General features: G+C 36.6%; 1 pseudogene; it reads right to left on the reverse strand.

The window, feature by feature from the left end:
• Positions 1-5615, reverse strand: part of LOC125044812 — a 33312-nt pseudogene that overhangs the window by 4987 nt on the left and 22710 nt on the right.

Genomic DNA, 5615 nt, shown 5'->3' on the forward strand with positions numbered 1-5615 from the left:
TTGTGTTGTGCTTTGCTGTTGTGTTGCTGTGTGCTGTGCTTGTTGTTGCTGTGCTGTTGTTGCTTGCTGTTGTTGCTGTTGCTGTTGTTGCTGCTGTTGTTGTTGCTGTTGTTGTTGCTGTTGCTGTTGTTGCTGTTGCTGCTGTTGTTGCTGTTGCTGTTGTTGCTGTTGCTGTTGTTGCTGTTGTTGTTGCTGTTGTTGTTGCTGTTGTTGTTGCTGTTGTTGTTGCTGTTGCTGTTGCTGTTGCTGTTGCTGTTGCTGTTGCTGTTGTTGTTGCTGTTGTTGTTGCTGTTGTTGTTGCTGTTGCTGTTGCTGTTGCTGTTGCTGTTGCTGTTGTTGTTGCTGTTGTTGTTGCTGTTGTTGTTGCTGTTGCTGTTGCTGTTGTTGTTGCTGTTGCTGTTGCTGTTGCTGTTGCTGTTGCTGTTGTTGTTGATGTTGCTGTTGCTGTTGCTGTTGCTACTACTACTACTACTACTGCTACAACTACTGCCGCTACCACTGCTACTTCTGCTACCACTACTACCACTACTGCTACTGCTCCTACTACTACTACTACTACTACTACTACTACCACTACCACTACTACTGCCTACAACTGATTAATCTACTACTACTGTTGTTGATAATACTACAGCTACTACAACCACTTATACGACTTACTTTTGCTACTTACTACTACTGCTACTAGTTATGCTGTTACTACCATCAATAGAGATGCTACTGCTTATCTTACTGTTACAATTATTAAGAAATTTTAAGGTCAGTTAGATTTCCATTACAAATACAATATAATAGATCCTGCTTAGTGCTTTGTTTATCCTAGGGCAATCTAGATAATAATGTCCACTAGATTAAAACAAATAATTAATTTAAAAATGTGTGTGCGTGTGTGTGTGTGTGTGTGTGTGTGTCTGTGTGTGTGTGTGTGTGTGTGTGTGTGTGTATGTGTGTGTGTGTGTTACATATGTCATTTCCCGTTTTCTAGCTTTTATGTATGACATTTATTTATACATTTATTTATACATGTATTTATTACTTTTTTTTTCAATATTTACATATTAATTTATCTGTTTATATATTTATTCATGTATTTAGCTATTCATTTATTTGAATGTTTCTTATTTTCTCTTAACTTATTATCAGTTTCCATTTTGAACAATTCATTTACACAAATCCGTGATAAGCGTTAGTTGAAATCGCGAGGTATTATTACCCAGCTATCCTTTAGTGTCAATATCTCTCAGGAACTAACTCTTTCACAATATCCTTTGTTGCTCTTATGTAACAGACTGTTGCAAGCAATCAAATTCTAGCTACAGGATTTACACACACACACGCGCGTGCTTACACACACACACTAACACACACACACACACAACACACACACAGACACACACACATATTCATATAATACACACATACACACACACACACACACACATAGAAGTAGAAGTAGAAATAGTTATGGCAGCAGTAGTTGTAGTAGTGGTAGTAATAGTAGCAGCAGCAGTATAGTAAGAAAAGTGATTACAATAATAAACAGCGTTTATTACGAGCATGCGCAATGATGATATTTTTGATAATGGAAATCAGAACACTATTACCAGCAACTTATTTATTAATGATTTATAACAACTACTTTAGTAAGAATTACAATAAAATAACACATATAAGACTAACACACTGACTACAGTAATCGTTATACTAACAATAAAATGAAGATTAGCATAATAAATAAGTACTATAAAAGTCCTTAATACATGAGCCATAACATACAGAACATACCACACAATCCACGCCACACAAAACACACCATCCCACCCACGCCCTATAACATGCACTATACATATCAGACATTCTTACCACACAATCCACACGCACTCCGACCACACCGCAGACTCCATACTACGAAAAGAAGAGAAAAAAGAAAAAGAAAAGGAAAAACAAAACATACAGAGCACACCATACAGCTCAGTTATACAGAACATACCATACAATCCACGCCATGGAAAACATACCATACAAAACCTATCGGACATTCATACCACACAAATCCCCACACAACACATACACACACACACACACACACACACACACACACACACACACACACACACACACACACACACACACACACACACACACACACACAAACAAACAAACAAACAAACACACACACACACACACACACACACACACACACACACACACACACACACACACACACACACACACACACACACACACACCCACACACCCACACAACACAAGAAAATACATTACACATCCTACTCTCAACATAAATAAAAACACGACCCTAAACACTTGTTCGTGGCCAATTAGTGGCAGTTCCCCTCAGCAGGTGTTTGCCCTCAGTCCGCCTCCAGCAAGCCGCGTGTGTGCCAGCTGGCCTTGGTTGTTTACTGAAGCAACCCCCAACGCTTAGGTATCTTTCTGTCTTCCTTTGTTTGTCTGTCCGGCTTCGTTTCAGCTTTTCTAGTTTTGAATATTTTTGTCTTTTGGTGTTTCTATGATTATGGATTGTTATGATTGTTATTGTTGTTTTTTTTTGTTGTTGTTTTTGTGCTATCGTTGTCATTGTTATTAACGTAATCGTCAGCGTCACTGGAATATTCTTTGTCATTACCATCTACATTTATGTATACATTTTTTTTTTTTTTTTTGGGTGGTAGGGGGTGTAATTATCATTATAAATTTTATCGCGAATATTACTGTCATTTTCCTAATCAACACTATCGTCGCCATCACCACCATCATCATCACCGCCATCATTACCATCACTATCACCATCACCAATACTATCACCATCATCACGACCATCATCACCATCACTATCATCATCATCACCAGCATCATCACTATTGCCGCATCACCATCATCATCATCATCTTCATCATCACCATCATCATCACCACCATTATCATCATCACTATCACCATTATCGCCATCACTATCACCATTATCACCATCATCATCACTATCACCATCAATATCATCACCATCATCATCATCATCGCCATCAATATCACCATCACCACCATCATCATCACCACCATCATCATAATCATCATCATTATCACCATCATCATCACTATCACCATTATCACCATCATCATCATCAACATGCATCATCACCATCATCATTATCGCATTTCATCACTGTTATTTTTAATATAATGTTACATAATAAACCCAAACCATATTCACCCATTGATAACATTGTCGTTTTTTATGTTATTGATACAAAAAAGTAAAAGAGATGTTCTATTTTTAATTTTGAAATATTGCATCTGAATCTAACAATTGTACAATTATTTTGACTTTCTCTTCTGTGTCTTTCTAGGTTTTTTTTCTTTTCTGTTTTTTTTTTTTTTTTTTCATTCTTTCCTTGCCTCTTCCCCCCTCCTATTTCTTTTTCTCTTTTTGACTTTTCCCTCTAGGTTCTTGCTCAGTATTATCATTATTATTTTTATGATTATCATTATCATCACTATCATTATTCTCAATAGCAACAACAACAACAATAAAAATAACGTCATTATCATTTAATCATCATCATTATCATTATGCATTTTCGCCCATGAAATGTCATGATATGTCATGAATATGTGTGATCAGATTCAGGATTTTTTTCACAAAATCATGCATCATTTCTATATCATCGTTTGAGAACGAAAAGTAATTTTATGCCTTTTACTCTCGCAAAACAATCCATAAACATGATTTCACATTTATCAGCCTCCTGTCAACGAAAATGATCTACATTTCCTTGGAATGAACGGCCCACTGTACCATAATGTTGATATAATAAGCCTTTAGGAAAAGAAACTGGTACTAAAGCTCTTTGTCTCTCTCTCTCTCGCTTTGATTTCTGAGAAAAATCCAAATATCCTAGTGAAATCTGCCGACTTAGTTCCCCGCTTTAATGGTTTGCCCTGGGAAAGTGTGGGCGAGACTGTACAAAAGCTTAGCCCTGTGTTTTTTTTTATTCTATGGCTGGTCTGTGTGTGAGTGTGCAATGCGTTCATTTTGTCTTTCGTATGCACTTACAAGATATTTTTTTTTTTTTAGAATTCATCGACTGCCAAATTTCGCAAGGATTAAACCATGCATATGCCATTGTTTTTTTTTTTAGTCTTTCTGTCTCTCTCTCTCTCTCCTTTGCTCTGCTCTGCTCTCTCTCTCTCTCATTCTCTCCTCTCTCTCTCTCTCTCTCTCTCTCTCTCTCTCTCTTCTCTCTCTCTCTCTCTCTCTCTCTCTCTCTCTCTCTCTCTCTCTCTCTCTCTCTCTCTCTCTCTCTCTCTCTCTCTCTCTCTCTCTCTCTCTCTCTCTCTCTCTCTCTCTTTCTCTCTCTCTCATTAAAAAAAAAAAAAAAAAAAAAAAAACAGAGACTATGATCCACGTCTTTTCTCGGCGAGGAAGACGGGTGAAGGAGGCATGAACTCTCTTACATTTTCATTTGAATCTCGGTAAACGTCCTTGGAACTGGGTAGTCGAAGTTGAATACATAATTTGATTTAGAAATGAAAATATTCATACGACACGATCTGTCTGTCTGTCTGGCTTCCATCCCCGCCCCTTCCCTTTTCTCTCTTTCCCCTTTTCTGTCTCGCTCTCGCTCTCTCTCTCTCTCTCTCTCTCTCTCTCTCTCTCTCTCTCTCTCTCTCTCTCTCTCTCTCTCTCTCTCTTTCATTAAAAAAAAATATATTCAATATATATGTACATATATATACATATATATACATATATTTATACATATGTATATACACATATATATATATATATATATATATATATATATATATATATACATATATATATATATATATATATATATATATACTTACATTTTCATTTAGTTACATAAGGATACCGGTATGATATTCCGAGCAAATGAAGCTTAACGTGACCAAAGTGGCGGGAAATGTATACACTGGAATTAATTTCACGGAATAAAGTGTATTATTCAGCAATTCACTTCACGTTTTCATTAGGAATTTACTCATGTTGTTGAAGATCGTGTTCACAGCTAGTTGCACTGAATGACTGAAAATTGGTAAGCATGAACCGGCATATTGAAGGTGAGTTTGACTTAGTCCATTTGGGTAAACAAAATGGAAGTAGACGACAGAGTATTGACGAAATGCTCCAAAAGATGGCGTTGGTTTTCTTCGTTAATGAATTCCAGTGATCCATTTTTTTTCCATCGCAGTTCATTCACTCAGAATACCGGTTTGATTAATTCATTATTAATTCCGTCGCCGTTGAAAATGATTGAATTCTTGTAATAGCCACGAACACAAATTGGCGCGCTTACGTTCCATCCCGAGCGCTTTCCAAATGATGAATAAATGAAAGTCATTATATTCGGATGAGGTTAAGTCAACGGGGAATCTTCTTTATTTTTTTTTTTTTTTTTTTTTTTTTTTTTGTCTTTTACAATTGAGTTTTGGGAGAAAGGATGGATCGGGGACGAAAGAAAGAAAGAATGAAAAATAGTGTTAAAAAAAAGGCAAAGGAAGATGAGCAAGATTCATAGGAGAGAAAGGAACGGAAATGGAGAAACAAAACGAAAGACATTGACAAAAAATGAA

The sequence above is a fragment of the Penaeus chinensis genome, chromosome 36 (assembly GCF_019202785.1).
Source record: "Penaeus chinensis breed Huanghai No. 1 chromosome 36, ASM1920278v2, whole genome shotgun sequence".
Classification (NCBI taxonomy): Eukaryota; Metazoa; Arthropoda; class Malacostraca; order Decapoda; family Penaeidae; genus Penaeus; species Penaeus chinensis.